Source organism: Neolamprologus multifasciatus, chromosome 16, assembly GCF_963576455.1.
Source record: "Neolamprologus multifasciatus chromosome 16, fNeoMul1.2, whole genome shotgun sequence".
NCBI lineage: Eukaryota > Metazoa > Chordata > Actinopteri > Cichliformes > Cichlidae > Neolamprologus > Neolamprologus multifasciatus.
Window position 1 is genome coordinate 13,601,130 of NC_140454.1, and position 19,730 is coordinate 13,620,859.

The 19,730-nt window shown below is 39.3% G+C and overlaps 1 long non-coding RNA gene across 1 annotated transcript; it reads left to right on the plus strand.

Moving 5' to 3' along the window:
- Positions 1-4,006: 4,006 nt before the first annotated feature.
- On the plus strand, positions 4,007-17,770 carry LOC146500425 (uncharacterized). The gene is made up of 4 exons (XR_014869831.1): positions 4,007-5,513; positions 5,651-5,742; positions 12,317-12,559; positions 12,980-17,770. It is a non-coding gene; the product is annotated as an uncharacterized LOC146500425 (long non-coding RNA).
- Positions 17,771-19,730: the final 1,960 nt, after the last annotated feature.

Sequence of the window (19,730 nt, forward strand, 5' to 3'; positions counted from 1 at the left end):
GGTTACCAGCGATTTTTAAAAAAAAGTGATCTGTCCTTTGTCTGCCTATCTGGCCACGATACTCCTCTTTAATCTGAAACCTTCTGACAGACTAAACCCAGTGCTTTCTTTGGCATTCCCATCCATTCGTCCCTGGATTTGTTGGACTTGACCCTTTTGGTCCTTTTAGAGGACCCTAATAGCTACAACCCAGTTAGTTTTTATTGTCATCCAGTTTATCCGCTGATTCTGTTATAGAAGGCCACAATAATATAATGTTGGATATAAATAATGTCCTAGCTTCTTGTTTACATAACACATATCTATTTGGTCTTCTGTTAGAGCTCTACACAAGTGAAAAAACAACACTGGTGGAACGGACTCTTATGATATTGTCATGCCTTTTGCAACTTATTTTCAATTTGTATATGTATGCTTTTTTTGTCTGCATACAGTTTTTACCACCACCATTTATAACATCCGCTACCTGGACAAACAAGCCAATCATCACATACAGTGTCCTGCCATGAAAATATCAGTTGTCCTGTAGGATGTAAATTGTATGTTTGCAGTGTTTCAACATTTTCTTTTTATACTGATGACACCATGTTAACTGTGTTATCGTGCTGTGCAGCTGTGTAAAGGACTAATAAGGTGTAACAAGTACAAAAATAAAATATTTTATTATAAAATGAAGAATCCACTCCTGTGTGAAGAATCACAAAGCATATTTACGTTAACATTTTAATTTCCATTTACCACCATGGTACTGCACATTATTTACACACTGTCTGCAAATTACGATGTCATGTTGGCAACTGCTAAGCATAAACCTAGCAGCAAATATTACATTTCAGTCAGCAGGAATCTTGTTAAAAGAACATTACTATTTATATTCATCAGCCACATTGTTAGGTACACCTATTCAACTGCTGCAGTTAATGAAAATGTGTATCGGCCAGTCACATGGCAGCACTTCAGTGCATTTAGCTAAGCATACATGGTCAAGATGACCTGCTGAATTTCAAACCAAACATCAGGAAGGAAAGTAATTTCAGTGACTTTGAACGTGACATGATTGTCAGATTGTTATGGTGTCAGATGGTCTGGTCCATAGGTCCATACCAGGAACTGCTGATCTGCTAGGATTTTCCCACACAACCATCTTAGGGTTTACAATGAATGCTCTAAAAGGGAATAAATATCTGACATGTTCTTTGGTTGAAAATGTTTTCATTTCAGAAGTAAGAGAAGAATGCCCTGACTGCTTTGAGCTGATTGGAAGGTAACAATAAGTCAAATAACCACTCGTTACAAGTATGCAGAAGAGCATCACTGTATCAAAACACATCAAATCTTTAAGCAGATGGGCTACAGCTGCAGACCACGCCTGGTATCACTCCTGTCAGCTAAAAACAGGAAAGTAAGGATTTTCACCAACTCATCAAAATTGGTCAAAGAAGACGTTGGCTGGTCTGATGAGTCATTCCAAAAGCATGGATCTATGCAGTTCAAGCTGCTGCTTGTGGGGCTGACACATCTATCTACTGCTATCATACCACTAAGGAAAAATTGTTTCCAGCACCCTGTTACATCTATTCTATGAAGAATTAAGGTAGTTATGAAAGCAAAAGGGGGTCCAACCCAGTACTAGCAAAATGTACCTTTTCAAGTGGGCAGTGAGTGAATATCTGCTTTCATTTATATTTGGTGGCATGGCTCTGTCGTTAGACAGAACAGCAGCTGATGCCAGATCCAAACATACTGAGCTCAGCGGACCTCGCAGGTGTCAGACATGACATCAAAAGGAGGAGGTGGGTTGCAAAGTGGCTTGCACATGTGCAGCGACTGCTGGCAGGCAGTCTAAGGCAGCTGAAATTGTGTGCCTTGAATAGCATTTGCCAGTTGGATATGAAGAAGGAATGTAGAAGAAGCTGAATGACTACATGATGTGTGCTGGCACTGAGACCAGCTTTTATTAGTTGATCTGCGAGGACTGAGAGGTGAGTTTGATGTTGTCTGTCTGGAGTATGTTTAAAAAATGCTGCTTGCATGTTGACACAGCTGAAATAGCAACAGTCCTATAACAGACTCAATTCGCTAATAATTTTACTTTCTCCTGAAGAGTATGAGGCTATCCCACATAATCTGAAGAGCAGACAAACCTCAGCACTGCAGGTTTGTCTACTACATGACAGTTTCTAAATTAGTATGTATGAGTAATCAGTCTGTGACATACACATATATACAGATGTGCCAGGATCTGGCTGCGTAATTTAACGCCTATGCACAAGCCCGGGACACTGTGTAAACATACCATTAGTCTGGTGAAACAATACAGATCTGAACAGCGTGTCAATGTGCTGCATACATAGAAAATTGGATGCAGCTGCCCTCTTTTTGTTATTTGTTTGGTATGAGCTATTGTTCCAGAGGTTTGGATTGTATTTGGTGTGGTTTGGTGAGGTCAGTGGGTGTGCTAGCTGCCAGCAATAACATCACTTAATTTTAATATTAGAAAAGCTGAATCACCATGGTAATCAAGCAGGAGGGTGTGCCTACTTTTGGTCTCAGAGTGTTAAATATTAATAAAAATGGGAAGGAGCACTGAATGAATTTTGATCATTTCCAGTTTGGACTGTTTATCAGGTTGATATTGATTCATAGCTGGGCAACATGAGCAAAAAAGGGAAAACACCAAGTAATTTCATTAGAAGATTGACAAACACACATGAAGTTCCAGCAGTGAGGGGAAACTCCTGAACTGCTGTGGCTGATGTCTGTTCAACCTACTGCCAATTATGCGGGTGTCTCTAATTTATGACAAACCAATTTCTTCAGAAAAAGATTTGGATTTTCGTAAACCTTGTAACCCTGCTGTATGAGTAATCACAGGAGTAATAAATTATCATCTTCAGACCATTTGGTGGCTTTGGGTGAAGATCAGTGGGTGTCAATGCCTATAAAATGTGAAAACAGGAAAATATAAGATTCAGTCTTTAGCCTAGATGGCCTTTTTGTGTATTTTATCTGTTTCATAGTTTTTCTGAGCTCACTTAAACGTGACATCAGTTTTGAAATAATTTGCATGTATGTTTCTATTGTACATATATTATATTGTTTAATTATAGATTTTAGCTGAGGAGCACATGCCAGAAAGTTGATTTTGTTCATCTGGACGCAGTGATTTTAGTGGGAGAAAAGCTTCATCAGTCAAACAACTGACTTTTTCAGTCTCGGTTTACTGGAGGTTTTCCCAGCCATATGAACACTACAGTTTCACAATCACTCAAACTAGCACCCCTGCCTAACAACGAACAATGAGCTCAGTTTCGTTATTGTCAATATGCAAATTGCCTAACTGATTATGAGTACTATTCACTGGGATTTGGGGAATGGCAGCAATCACAGCACCGTAAAGTCAGGAAAGATGTACTCTTAGGCCCTCTCCCTGCTTCAGAGATGATTGTTCCCTTTTCACATAGATAGCTTCCCTGACTCTCTGCTCAAAGCAGCCTTTCTCCCTGTCCAAGAGGAAATGCACATCCTCATCATTGAAAGACCGGCTCTGATGAGGCAGCTCTTCTGTGTTGTGATATCTGCTTAGCCAGAAGTTGTTTGGTTTCCCCAGTTTATATCTTAGGCTGGGGTTGCCCTTTTTCTCTCCTGGATTGCCTGGAGCATTCTTTAGGCATTTTCCCAGTTTTGACAAATGGCCAGCTGGGATAACCACATTTACTCAGTGTCTCTGTGTTGTTGTGTCCAGATGACACCCAGTTTGTGCTCCAATGGATTATAAGAGTCAAATTTCAAATTCTGTATGCATTGGTTTATGGTAATGGTAAATGGTAATTTCACACTCTAGTCATGCAATTCTGTCTTTTTTTTATATCCTCTCTGGTGAACTTGATATGTTTGTCCACTGAGTTAATGTGCTCAGTGAATTGTGGCATGTCCAATGACTTGTTTTTCACACAAGTGTCATCCGCATGCCTGGAACAGTGGCTCGGTGGTGTTCTGTGGTCAGTGTTGGTAAGGTTACTTTTAAAATGTATTCCACTACAGATTACAGAATACATGCCCCAAAATGTATTTTGTATCGTATTCCGTTACGTTACTCAATGAGAGTAACGTATTCTGAATACTTTGGATTACTTAATATATTATTATGCTTTTTACAACTACATGAATGTGATTTATTACTATTACTGAAGGCTCTGTAAAGGGACCTCTGGCTAATACGTCGGGTTCCGTGTTGGGCTCGTAGCCGAAAAATAGCTTTACTTTGTTGTCTGGGTCAAGTTTGCTAGCAAGAGACAGAGAGAGGCGTTGAAAGGCTGCTGCAACGGAACTTATTGTTTCGGAGGAAAACACGAACACAGTGTACAGTCGAGTCTTAATAGCTTACTTACAACTGGGCTCGTCAGGCACTCTTCTTGGCTGCAGTGGTTATTATTATATTTACATGCGTCCAGCTCCCGTTTCTGCTCGATGACAACTCGTACTTTTCCACTCTCCTTTTTCTCCCTCCTCGTGCTCACAGACACATAACGGGTATGGCAGTCCATTCTCCCTGCAGCACGGACTACACTGCCCATGAGGCTACATTCTTTAGGGCTATGCCTGTAGCATTCTGCCTATTAGCTTAGCACAACAACAACAAAAAGGCGCTCTCTCACCCAGGAAACACACAGTGGCAGAGAGAGCGTCACCCTGTAACCACGGCAACCGTAACGCTGCTGCCTGGAACAACAGAACACAGCTGTCAAACAAAACCCAAACAGTGTAATCCATTTATTTCAACAGAGTAACTGTATTCTAAATACCACCTTTTTAAACGGTAACTGTAACGGAATACAGTTACTCATATTTTGTATTTTAAATACGTAACGGCGGTACATGTATTCCGTTACTCCCCAACACTGTCTGTGGTAGGATATCAAAGATAATAGAGCCCTCTTCTGAGGGTCCGGTCAGTAGCGATGTCCTGTTCTAACTGCTTCAGAAAATCTATCACCCTTTTCCTGTAACCTGGAAAAGATTACTGTTTATTAGGTTGGGAAAACCTGCTGTCAGCTGAGACTGAAGAAGTACCTGGATGAGTGATGAAGGATTTCTCCCATGAGAAACTGCTGAACCCAGATGAACATAATCAAATTTCTAGGATTTTCTTGACTGGATTATTAGTCCATACTTGGAGGGTGTCTTTAATTTAATATCCCATATTGAAAAGCAGCAAATCCTTACATTTATGTAGAAAAGCCCTGCTGTTGTGATTTGGCTATATATACATAAAACTAAATTAAACACTACAGAACATTACAAATTTAACTGTTTAAGAGGGGTTTTCACAGGCTAAAAATACAACTTGCAAAATTAGTGAAACAGTGCCCCTCTCGAATGTAACGGTAAGTAGCAGTCAGCCGGAGTGTGGTCAGATCTGCGACCCTGACTGACCTGTATCTAAGAGAGGGGAGGTGTACTAACAACCTGTGGCAATTACGAATTAAATTATCAGGCGCGAAAAATACCACGTGAGTTTGAAATTGTGGAGAAAAATAAAACGTTAAATGTGAAATAAGTCAGTCTGTGGCCTCATTATTACGAAAGGAAAACTAATAAAAACAGAAACGGGCAGCTATTAGCTTCGGTTTTTTGTTTTGTATTTTAGCTAGCAGCGTTGGTATGCTGTCACCAAAATAACAAACAACCAGCGCAGCAGGGCCATCAACGACAGAAGAAAACGGACTTTAACATCAAACAGTGAGTTACATCTTTCTTTCCCAATGAACTAATGTGTCTTAAAATCCTTACATAGTTAAGTTAGATTTCCTATTTTCTGTACTTATTTGTAGTTTAAGAAGCCTGCTGCTGAAAGTTTTTCTATTTGACTGGTGTGCTGTGACAGGTGTTGTCCATTATGTTCAGCGGCTTTTGAAACATCCTTCTCTCAGTGACTAAGTGTAGGGGCTACACAACACTGAGCCAGGTTTTCTAATCAGCTTGTTTAGCCTCCTGGTGTCACTGGCTCTTGTGATGCTACCCCAACTGCAAAGTTGCACTGGCAACACCTAGAAAATATGCAACATTTTACATTTTGCTGCACACATTAAAAGACCTGAACTTTGTCAAGTAGAGCCTGCTCTGTCCTTTTTTGTACACAGCCTCAGTGTTATACTTGCAGCTCTTCACCACCTCTACCTTTTCTAGAGTGGCGTTCAAATTAAGCCTCCTTCTAAAATCCAACAATTTCCTTTGTGTTGGCCTCTTTTAGTACCGCAGGAGGAAGCCTGCTAATGTACTGCGCTGTATGTTATACGTCAAAGTGGCTGGCCTTCAGAGCAGCTGGACTCCAGAGCAGTTTTAACTACTTGCAGGACCTCTTTCAATTTATATTATTGTTGGATCAGTAATTTCACACACATCAGGGACAGCACATGAGCATCCATCATGTCGAACCATAATTCACAGCATTCCTTGAAGCATAAACAGGTGTTTTGCATCATTTTGTTTAGTTATTAGCAGCTTGTCAGTGAAGTACAGTCAGGTCAGGGGTGTCAAACATAAGGCCCAGCAAAGACTCCAAATCAGCCCCACTAGAAACCTTGGAAAACATGAACAACCCTGTTATGAAACATGTTGCATTTTGTCTCCTGTAGATGTGAAAAAGAGTTTCCTCCTAGCTGAAGTTGTTTCCTACATGCAGGCTGGTGGTGGACACTTATATTCCTGTCAGTCTGCGATCCTGCTGTGCGAAAATCTCTGGAGCCAAAGAAATGGTGTTCGGGTCAGCCCTAGACATTTATGATCAAGTTGTATTAGAACTTTATCACTTTTAATAGCATTGTCTTTCTTCATTATTCAGTCTCTCCTGCTCCTTTCACCAGGTCCCTCCTTGTCATTACTTTTTTTTCTCTGTATGCCTGATCAAGACCCATAATTGTTTCCAGTGTATCTCTTGTGGGAGCGAGTGTGAGGGATGGAAGGCGGGAGCAAATCAGATCAGGGAAGAGTCAGCAAAGGCACATGGCTTTAGTACTTCTCTGTTTCAGTCCACGTGCTTCACCAGCAGTGTATTGCATGTAATGGGTAACCAAAAGTTCATATGCATCTATGTCACTTTTAGCTGTCTCACTGAGTTGATGGACATTGCCACAGGCCACAGCCAGTTTTAAAACCAGACCAAGCGCCTCAGTTTCAACAGATGGTTGTGTGAATTGGCATTGTTTAGCTCACTGTTTCACGTCTCTTTAATCACTGTGAAAGCATACAAACTTTATGTGTGGGTGAACGTTGGGAAACGATTGGCCTTTTACTTCTGCAGTATTCAAAAAAAGAAAAAGAGAAAAAATATATCCAGTGGCGTTCTGGAGTCAAGTTTCCATGAGTGCTTCTTTATTTTGTTTGTATCTTAGCTATATGTTGTTGACATGAGGCAGTGTCCTACTGGTGGTACCATGAGTTGGAGTTAATGTGCCCAGAAAGGCAGGAAAAGAGAGAAGATTGCTCACTAATAGACATGGACAGTATCTGAAATTAACATTAACAGAATTGTTTGGTCTGTTTGTGCTGTTGGCAAAGTGATCAGTCATCTTGGAAAAATAGCAGTTGCAGTCATTTAATATTTATATTTCTCCTATTTATTTATACAAATAAGTAGGATATAAATATGGGACTGATTTTATACAAATTATTTTTATGTGTCCCCTGCGATGCATAGGTCCTGCTCTACTATAAAAATATAATCTTAGTCCATTGACAAAAACATGATGGTGTCATAATTGAATGTTAATCTTTTGAATGAAGTACATTTGTTTAAGAAGTAGATGATGTTGTGTTCTGAGCATGATACAATGCTTTTAAAATGTGAGTTGCATAAATGCTAAAAATGGGCCAGTTTTCCTGGTTTGCTTGCTAACGGGACTGGTCAAGTTTATTTTGTTTAACAAACAGTAAAAGTAATAATATCATAATAATAATATTGTAAGCCATCATCAGACTCTTCACTCTTTTCTGTATTGCCCCTCTGCTCCGTGGCCCATGAAATCACATAAATGTGTGTCATTCTGCATTTGATTTTCCATTAAAAACTTTTTTGGATCATAATGCTGACACCAAATCTTAGGCAGTAGATGGACTTCATCCAGGTATCAGTCAGGTAGAATATTTGCTTGATATAATTCATTATAGAGTTTAGCCTTGGATGTCTCTGCACTAGAGTCTGGAGATACATTTTAGCACAACAGCGTGTTGATTTCATTTTGTTGTTGCATCCCTCATTTTTCAGCCTGAATCTATCCACAAATCCCTCTCTGAGCATAATTCCAGTATTTTGGCGATTAAAATGATGTATTGCATTTTGCGTGTTAGATTCCTTTTCTTGCTTGGCAGTCACAGGGGCTTCTCTCGCTCTCGCTCTGTCACCCTGAGACCTGGTGTTTTGTGAGGTAACTTCTCTGCGAATGATTTATACGACACAGATGTTCTGGGATGAGCTCTTGGGAAGTAGTTCAGTGTCTGTGTGATGAGTGTAATGCCTTTAGCTGTGAAACAGAGGTGTCCAAAGAAGTCGGAAAGAAACAGTTAGGATACTGTTTTCTACTCTTTTTTCTTCTTCTTCAGAGGAATGCGATTCCTTTCTAAAAGCATCCAGACCAAGCAAATTTGTGCGGTTGTGCATTGTTAGAGTCAAAGATTTTATCACAAATGTATAGCATTGTCAGATGAACTCAAGCCACACTCTGAGTGAGGTGTGTCCACACAGAAAATACTTGACTTGTAGTTTTGCGCTTTTCTCACCTGTGCTTGACCTTTCACAAGTCCGATGCTCCAGTGCAGCTGCCCACACAGGTGGTGTGAAGCTTGCAGAAAGTCATTTTTCCTCGCTAACACTGATTGGTGTTATTAATTTTCATGTAATAACTGATTTTTAAAAGATTATCTGCTATACCTTCTCTACAGAAGCGCAGGCTTATCTTAGGTCACAAGTCTTTCTGTCACAAACAGCTTTGATTCTCATCCTTCTTTAATCAGGGGTAGGCTCGGAGCAGGATTTTTGGCAGCAACACTAACCAGCTGAGTATTATTCAGTATCAGTTTGATTTGTTGGCACCATTTGTCCCTTTGTTTTGGTGATTGTTGGTATGTTGTTCAAACACTAAAGGTTCAGTCATAGGCTGGAATAGGCACAGGTTTAAAAAAACAACAACAAACCTTTGATGTAGTGAGGGATTTGTCCCCAGTGACATAAAAAATGCAAAGTGAATACTTTTTTCCAACACTTTTTCCAATTATGATCCTTTTCAGTTACATGTGTGTAATGGAGACTGCATTATTTATAACTGAACTGGAAATACAAGAGTGTGAAAAACATGATCTCAGCTATCTTGTTCCAGACTTTCAGAGTCCTCCTGGGGGTGAGTGGGAACAAATGGTTCATAGGGAAAAGGATGCTGCGGGGAAACCTCTGGCGCATCATCTTATAGAGGGAAACATGTATTGCTTGTTTGCATTAGGAAGAAGCTGCTTAAATGGCCTTTGAGCTCACTGTATTACCCTATTTAGATTTCAGTAGCAACACTGTTAAATCCTAAAAATAGGGGAAAAATCCCTAATAACAAAGTAACAAAGTTCCTTAATAACATCTGAATGTGAGGTTATAGTTTTTTAAAGCAATGGCTTTATGACATCTGGATCTTTGTTGTTTTTGGTTGGAACGGTCTGCTCCGTACTGTTAATGAGGGAAGACGGTCACTCAAAGTGAGATCAAAGTTTCAAACATTCTTCCTTTTTTAGTCAGCTTTCTGAGTGAAATTACAAAACTCTGTCTGAGGATTCATGGCTTCCATGGACTCACAAGTTTTAAGTAGTGACTGAAAGAAAGAGAATGCCAATACAAGCAGCTATAAGGTGAGGGGCTCAGTTACTGTGGAGAGCTGGTATTTCTCCACATTGAAAGGACCCAATTTGGGTGGTTGGGGCATCTTATTTAGATGTCTTCTGGGTATTTCTTGGTTGAGGTGTTTCTGACATGTCCATAAAGGGAGAGGGCCTGTAGAAGACTCAGGATATTCTGCAGAGATGATATCTTTTGGCAGCCTTGGGAACTGCTTAATGTCCCCCTGGATGAGATAGAGGAGGTGGCCAGGGAGAGAGAGAACTGGGGTATTCTGCTTAGACTGCTGCCCCCATGACCCAGCCTAGGATAAGCGGCAGAAAGTGGATCAGTGGATGAATGTCTGTCCTAAGTATAGTTTATCTGTGAGAAAACTGTGTTTAAAATTAAAGTCAAACAATGATCAAAGCCAAAGCTGAGCCTCTGTTTGCTGTAACAGATTTTTGATGTTGACTACTCACGCAAAACCACCGAGAGCCAAATTTATTTCAGGGTCAAATGGGTTCATTAATTCCATTCACTTCTTCTTTTTTTTAAACCATTATTTCTGAAAGGATAAAGTTTCTCCCTATAGTTTATTATCAGTATTTTCTTTTTTTTTCTTTTTTTGAAAATTCACATTGAGTTCTTATTCACGTCCACCAAAAGTGCATAAGGAATTAATCTTTTATTGGCCAGTGTTACAATGAACAATAGTTATAGAAAGCAGATCTCTTTGTTTTTGTATAGGCACCTAACACTTAAAATTATGAATTTATTCTTAGTCTGAAAAACTGAACTATATTCATTATTAGAAAACTGCACTCACACTCCTTTACTACTGTGTGTTCTTACTCTGAACACAAAATAAGCATGCATGTCACATTACAGTCAGTTTTTAGTGTTTTGTGCTTCTTTTGTTTTAGACATGCATGGACCAGCCAATCATGGTTCTTTACTAGGCACTTCCCACTATTTGTAATTGCCATATTCCCTCGATCTGTACCATGAGGCATGGTTGCTAAAGTAAAAAATAGTGAAGTGAAAAATACTGTAGTTCAAAAAAAGAAAAAGTTGTGCTGATGTGTTTTTCATGGTTACCTGGACACCTCTGTTTGCTTCCTAGCAAGAACTGTGGTCAAGACTTGTTCTTTTAATGAAAAAAATAGGAAATGATTGATGGTTGATGGTTGGAACAGTCCTGACATATTAAGTTCACTAATCAACAAATAGGTGATAACATCACTGTTTCTAATACCACAAACATCAGAACAAAAACCTGTGTATTACAAAATGAATCCTTTTGCCAGGAGTATTTGGAAAGTGAATTCTTGGGAAGAAATGGTTTGACAGGAAGTTGCTTCACACAATTAGACCTGCATATAGATATGACTTGAGCTCTTGAGTGTCTCCTAGTCAGACGTTACCTCTGAATAAAACCAAGCTGGCTTTTTTCCCTCTGTTTCCAGTTGTTATGCTAAGCTAAGGTAGCTGAGTGCAGGCTCTGTCTTAAATACGAGCAGAGGCATTAAGGAAGACATGCGATCTCACTTACGGAGCACTTCAGAGGGGAGGTGAAGGAAAGCAGATTCTGTACCACTGCTCTGTTTCAGACCCTTAGTTTTTTTTGCTTGGCCCTTCTGTTAGGGTACGTCTCATCATATCTGAGGTCAAGAGTGATAATGTTTTAGATACATTGTGCTTTGTGGAGGAAACCATAGCTTACCTACAAATCTAATACATAAAAACACATTCTGGGCTCAACAGGAGGGGATGTTTTACATCAGCAGTGATTACAATAACCGTTTGAAAGAGTATCATGGTTCACGTAGCTTTTTCCTCACAGATCTGCTTTCCCCTCTAACCCTTTTCTGCCTCCTGTAATTGCCCAAGTCTCTTTTGTCTTTTATTGTCTACACCCCCTTGTGAAAAAGGACATGATAAAAGGATGTGATAAAGGCATGGTGGCTTGGTGGCACATAAAGTGTCTGCAGAATATATCTGATCTTAACCTTAGACAATTTAACCTTAAGCGAGGCAGAATTACTTTCAGGTGTGTTTTAACAGATTTTCAACTGTCATAACAATTAGATACCATTCATCTGCTTTAACAGTACATGTTAACGTCTAGGCTGAGGGTTTTGCATTAAAAAAAAGTCTCTCCACTGAAGTTGACACATTGTGGTTTTACTGGGGATTATGTGTCTGACTGGGTTTTGGTTGAGTGCACTGACTTCTTGCTGGCTTGGTAGATAACCAGGAGAAATGCCAGAACATAACACATAATTAAACAGAAGCCAGCACATGGTTTATGTGGTGGATTATGTTTTTAAAAAAATATTGTGTCTTTTATTATTTCACACAGATTTAGATTTTGGGAGGAAGTCAGGGAGTGGTGTATGTATATATTTTTATTTGTGCTGTACATGCTACAAAGTTTCTTTTTTGCTTTTATTTTAACAGCTTCACTGTCTTGGACTGCATTGGATGACGTTAGGGCGGCTTTCCAGCTCTCAGCACATCTCCAGAGAAGAAGATGAACGACTGCTGCCTCCAGCTGCTGTCCAAGGCAGCTGAGTTGCTGAGTGCATCTGATGGTGGGATGAGATGCTCTCTGGGGAAGCAGCTGATTTTAAGGATATGAACAACAACAACATAGCCAGCGAGGCAGCCAGTAGGGAAAGCACAAGATGAGAAGGGCCAGGGGTAAGTGACTGAAGATTCAAAATTCGAGTGAAAGGATAGAAAACAAGTAAATTGGCGACAAATACCATTGTTTGCTGACATATTAAAAAAGAAAAATCTAATATTGATCCACAATATAAATGGGCGGTCAATACTATAGATGCATGGCCTACTCAAATAAGAGAAAAACTGAAAAAATATTGATGGATTTTACTAGCATCATAGAAATAAAATCATTCTTGTTTATTCCAAATCAGCAGTAACTAGAATGATGCGCCATCAGAAATGAGAGTTGAAGCGTCTTCATATCTTACTCAGTTAAAAAAGCTTGAATGTATAATAAGTACCTGAAGCTAATACACATTTTTATTTGATATGATATATGTGCTGTTATGCGGAATGAATAAAGGCATAGATTTTTTTTTTCTCTGCTCGGTTTAGGAAGTGGTGAGCTCTTTGGCCAACTGCTGATCTTAGCAGTGCTAAAAAATCTTTTTGCTGTCTGGCCAATATTAAGAGTTATTTGTGACAGACATATTGAAACCAGATGATCCTGTGCCCAAATACATTTTCCTAGTCTTCAACCAATGTGTGTGTGTGTGTGTGTGTGTGTGTGAAATCAAGACATTGCAGCTTGCACACCAACCTGTCAGCTGGAGATAAACAACTCACTTGTGTGATGTATCATGTTTAATGTAACACAATATATTTATGTGTGCGACCTCTTCGTGTCCTCATTGTCCTTCATTCACTGATTGCTGAAGGATCTTTCTCTATGGTCTGTTGACACTGCGAGGTCACGGATCCATCTACTGGGAATACAGTGCAAACTTACTGTAAGTAATTGCGTCTGTGTGTGTGTGCGTACATATGTTTGCATGTGTCTGGATATGCTGTGTGCATAGTCGGCCAGGTGGATTAAAGAATGTTATGAAAAATGTAAAAAACCTGCGAGAGAGAGAAGGGCCAGCTGGGGTGATTGTGGCACTTGGAAGCAGAGACACTTTTTCCAGTCTGCACATTAATCACCTGCTTACAATTAGACCTAGATGTATGCTCTTCTATTCTTCTTCTGTGTTCAGAAACTACTAACCATACTAACTCAAAGAATTAAACTTTTATATTAAGTCATTTAGCGACATACCAGGCTAGTACCAGGCTGGAGCCCCTTTTGCCTTTAAAACTGCCTTAATTATTCATGGCACAGATTCAACAAGGTGCTGGAAACATTCCTCAGAGATTTTGGTCCATATTAATGTAATAGCATCAGACAGTTGCTGCAGATTCATCAGCTGCACATCCATGATGTGAATCTCCTGTTCCATTAAATCAGTACAGTGACCTCACTGTCATGGTCAATGAATCAGTTTAAAATTATTTGAGCTTTCTGACATGGCATGTCATCCTACTGGAAGTTTAAACGATCATCAGTTGGTACTAAGATGCCCAAAGTGTGCCAAGAAAATATCTGCCACATCAGTCTGAGCTGTTGATACAAGGCATCTAAATTCTGACTATACCATGTCACAGAAGATATCAAGACTTAACAGACCAAGCAATACTTTTACAGCCTTCTATTGTTGAATTTTGGTGAGCCTGTATAAATTGTAGCCTCAGTTTCCTGTTCTTAGCTGACAGGAGTGATCATTGGAAACCGTCTCCTGTCTACCTCATTGGTTGTTTGACATAATGCTCCTTGTGGCAACGGTTGTTGTGATTTAGTGCTACATAAATAAAATTAATTAAACAGGTAGAGTTGAATTTTAGCTACTATTGCCTTCCTCAGCTAAAAGCAGTCTGTCCACTCTACCTGCCATTGAGCACGAACAAGTCATTTTCACCCAGAGAGCTGCTGTTCACTGTAAATTTTCTTTTTATCTGATCATTCTGTGTAAATATTAGAGATGGTTGTGTGGAAGAATTCCAGTGGATTAGCTGTTTCTGGAATACTCGGATACGTTTGAACTTCAGCAACTTGCCTTGACCATCTCTACATGCCTATATCCATTAAATTCCAGCCATGTTATATTGGCTGATTCTATATATACATTAATGAGTAATTAAACAGCTGTACCTAATGTACACATTGTCAACTACTAAATGTACTTTTAGGCAGACAATGGACATATTTGGTTTAAAATTGTTTATTCTCTGAAACCTTTCACAGAGACTTTAATATTTTATTTACTAGGACAAAATGCATGCTGCAAATGTAGTTTAAGAATATTCCAAAGCTGAGTTCACTCTACGAGCACTTTAACAGTGAACATGGTTAAAATAGCTCTGTACTCTGATTCACCATACTTTGACTTGTGAAAGGAAGTAGGAAAATTTCAGTTGAGGGTAAAGCTGTCATAAAATATGTCTGGTTCTCTTTCGGCTGCTCTTTTGCTTCACTCCTTTTTACCTCTCAGCCCTAAATAGCCGGTGGGTGGCGTGGACCCACTTTGTAAATGCGATAACTGGAAAAAGAGGTGACGTTAGGAGCTTCAATTTTTTAAAATGTATTTATATATTTTTTATTAACCTGTCCTATCCTGCTTTGTTGTTCGAAACATATTTGCTTTCCCAAGAGGAACACCGAAGACTTTCTGTAGCCTCCTCTTGTTATTGAAATAGAAAAAGTAAAGGGTGAGAAAAATGGGGGTGGGGGAAAAAGTCGAGGATGAAGTAAACAGACACACTGGGTCTCCAACTGCTGCTGTAACAAAGTAAACTCAGATGATATACAGAGGTACACTAACAAATATGCAATTTTGCTGTGTGTGTGTGCGTGTGTGTGTGTGAGAAAGAGCGAAAGAGGAATCCCTCAAACTTCAAATTGATAATTTAGGTGTATCTACCAAAAATCTGGGACGAGTTTGAATCTCATTGATCTCGACTTATTAAAGGTCAGACGTCAAGTTTGGTGAAAATCTTGTGAATGCGATAACTCAAGAAGGAAGTCACCTAGGATTTTGAAATTGCTACCATAGGTGTGTCTGCAAATGGCTGAGGGGTAACATGTATGTTTTACCCTTATGTCCTGCTTGCTACCACACTAGAGACTCTCACAGTGAGCTGAAATGAAACAGATGTCTACACATTAAGAGAATAAAAGGTCCGTGGTTCCTTATTTTTGTGTGGGACAGGATATTACCTGAACATTTTAGACTGAAATCTATCACTTTTACTTTCTAATTTTATTTTACTTTTCATTTTTCCTACAGTTATTGTTTATTTGCATTTCTAATGTGCTGATTCAAATTAGTGAAAAAATGGCCCCATAAACACAATTTTCTTCTGACAGCTGGATCAAAATCATGAGCCACCCCACAACTGGAACCATTTACTGTACATTCTTTCCTTTGTCAAATGTCCTATTTTCACACACAACACATTTTCCACATGACTATCAACGGCACTAAGACTAATTCAGATACGATGAGACGCGTTCTGTTTAACGTTTAAACATCTGTTGCTAGTCTAACTTAGATTTAGATTTACTGAAGCGTTATGTTTAGACCTCTAAGTGACAGAACAGATAATGAAAGTAAGACTTTTGTGTTGTCTATTGTTATTGTTTATATCATATATTATGCTCTCTGATTTTGAAGATAATCACTATGTATTTTTTTTAAAAAATGTGCGCTTTCAGTGTGTGGTGGCCTAAAAAATAGTGGTTGAATGTGCATAGATTTTTTTTTTTAAATTTAAGGTTTTAAATGTTATTGGAAAGAGTTAAACGTCAGAACCAGGTCTAGAGTTCATCCCAATGGTCTGGCAAATGCTCTAGCAGGTACTACCTGAGGCTGGCTGTTTCAAATCCTTTTTTCAGTGGCTGGAAACTATTTTAATGGGAAACACAGGGATGAGTAAAAAAAAGAGTTAAGAGCTAGAATTCTCCTCTTCTCCAGGCCCAATTAGATGTTGGCCTGTTTCTGTCAGAAATCTTTCAGCAGTTTTTCAGGGAAGCATACTTTATGACACCGGCACCACATCTCTCGAGTACAGTCCCCTGAGAGAGTGGGAAAGAAAAAGGTTTAAAGAAATTCACAGTTCAGTTTTCACATATGCTACAGATGACCTGCCAGTCATATTATCCCATTTGGTAATGAAGTGAGATATTGTGTAAAACTTGCTCCTGGTAAATTGCTGGATAATGTCCTCATTTGTATCAAATTAAACGCAATCAAGCATTAGCATGGTTGTTACAGACCTGGATCTGAATGCTGCCATGGAGAATATCTCCCACATGCTGCACATGCTGTCAGGTTGTCTGCAGTTCATTGCAATCTACTGTACTTCCCTTTACGTAGGGGCCTTTCTGGTGTGTATTTATTCACAGTTTTTTTTGCTGGATACAGTTGTTCATTTTTAGGTGATTTTAGGGTTTGTGCCAGAACTCTCTAATGGTTTTCACTTGTGTTTTTTACAGCAGAAAGTTTTTCTCAAAGGCATCAGCAGCATTAGCGTACAGTAAGACAGTATTTTGTTTTTGGCAAGTGCAAGGACATATGGGAATCTAAATTTTAAAGCTTATTGATTTAGAAGTGCTCATTTACTTTATCCTTATGCTTTAAGCTTTATGGATGTTTGATATGGTTTTCAGTGTTTGTGTGACTGAGAATAATATTTATGTTTCTGTGGCAGGATCATAGACTAAATGGACTGGAATTGATCTAGATCTTGTTTTAACATATGGCATAGAAACTGAACATTTAACAGTGTTTCCTGAAAACCCTCTCCTGTCTGATCATTTCTTGATAACATTTACATTTACAATAATTGATTACGCAGCAGTGGAGAGTGGACTTTATCAAAGTAGATGTCTTTCTGAAAGCGCTGTAACTAAGTTTAAGAATATAATCCAGCCACTGTTATCATCGTCAATGCCCTGTACCAACACAGAGCAGAGCAGCTATCTGAACGCTACCCCAACAGAGGTCGATTATCTTGTTAATAATTTCACCTCCTCACTACGTACGACTCTGGATACTGTAGCTCCAGTGAAAACTAAGGTCTCTAATCAGAAGTACCTGATCCCGTGGTATAATTCTCTAACACGTACCCTAAAGCAGATGACTCGTAATCTGGAGAGGAAATGGCGTGTCACAAATTTAGAGGATCATCATTTAGCCTGGAGAAATAGTTTGTTGCTTTATAAGAAAGCCCTCCGCAAAGCCAGAACAGCTTACTACTCATCACTGATTGAAGAAAATAAGAACAACCCCAGGTTTCTCTTCAGCACTGTAGCCAGGCTGACAAAAAGTCAGAGCTCTTTTGAGCCAACCATCCCTTTAACGTTAACTAGTGATGACTTCATGAACTTCTTCACAAATAAAATTTTTATCATTAGAGAAAAAATTACCAATAATCATCCCACAGATGTAATATTATCTACAGCTACTCTTAGTACCATTGATGTTAAGTTAGACTCTTTTTCTCCAATCGATCTTTCTGAGTTAACTTCAATAATTACTTCCTCCAAACCATCAACGTGTCTTTTAGACCCCATTCCTACAAAACTGCTCAAAGAAGTCCTGCCATTGATTAATTCTTCGATCTTATATATGATCAACCTATCTCTAATAATCGGCTATGTACCACAGGCCTTCAAGGTGGCTGCAGTTAAACCTTTACTCAAAAAGCCATCTCTAGACCCAGCAGTCTTAGCTAATTATAGGCCAATCTCCAACCTTCCTTTCATATCAAAAATCCTTGAAAGAGTAGTTGTCAAACAGCTAACAGATCATCTGCAGAGGAATGGTTTATTTGAAGAGTTTCAGTCAGGTTTCAGAGTTCATCACAGCACAGAAACAGCTTTAGTGAAGGTTACAAATGATCTTCTTATGGCCTCTGACAGTGGACTCATCTCTGTGCTTGTCCTTCTTGACCTTAGTGCAGCATTCGATACTGTTGACCATAATATCCTGTTAGAGCGATTAGAACATGCTGTAGGTATTACAGGTACTGCACTGCAGTGGTTTGTATCATATCTATCTAATAGACTCCAATTTGTGCATGTAAATGGAGAGTCCTCTTCACACACTGAGGTTAATTATGGAGTTCCACAGGGTTCAGTGCTAGGACCAATTCTGTTTACATTATACATGCTTCCCCTAGGCAGCATCATTAGAAGACATAGCATACATTTTCACTGCTATGCAGATGACACCCAGCTCTATCTGTCCATAAAGCCAGATAACACACACCAATTAGTTAAACTGCAGGAATGTCTTAAAGACATAAAGACTTGGATGGCCACTAACTTTCTGCTTCTTAACTCAGATAAAACTGAGGTCATTGTACTCGGCGCTGAAAAGCTTGGAAATGTGGTGTCTAACCAGATTCTTACTCTGGATGGCGTTACCTTGGCCTCCAGTAACACTGTGAGGAACCTTGGAGTCATTTTTGACCAGGATATGTCCTTCAACGCACATATTAAACAAATATGTAAGACTGCGTTCTTCCATTTGCGCAACATCTCTAAAATTAGAAATATCCTGTCTCAGAGTGACGCTGAAAAACTAGTTCATGCATTTATTACTTCCAGGCTGGACTACTGCAATTCATTATTATCAGGATGTCCAAAAAACTCACTGAAAAGCCTTCAGCTAATCCAAAATGCTGCAACAAGAGTACTGACAGGGACTAGAAAGAGAGAGCATATTTCTCCTGTTTTGGCTTCCCTTCATTGGCTTCCTGTTAAATCCAGAATTGAATTCAAAATCCTGCTCCTCACATACAAGGTCTTAAATAATCAGGCCCCATCTTATCTTAATGACCTTGTAGTACCATATCACCCTATTAGAGCACTTCGCTCCCACTCTGCAGGCCTACTTGTTGTTCCTAGAGTATTTAAAAGTAGAATGGGAGGGAGAGCCTTCAGTTTTCAGGCCCCTCTTCTGTGGAACCAGCTTCCAGTTTGGATTCGGGAGACAGACACTATCTCTACTTTTAAGATTAGGCTTAAAACTTTCCTTTTTGCTAAAGCATATAGTTAGGGCTGGACCAGGTGACCCTGAATCCTCCCTTAGTTATGCTGCAATAGATGTAGGCTGCCGGGGGATTCCCATGATGCATTGAGTTTTTCCTTTCCAGTCACCTTTCTCACTCACTATGTGTTAATAGACCTCTCTGTATTGAATCATATCTGTTATTAACCTCTGTCTCTCTTCCACAGCATGTCTTTTATCCTGTCTTCCTTCTC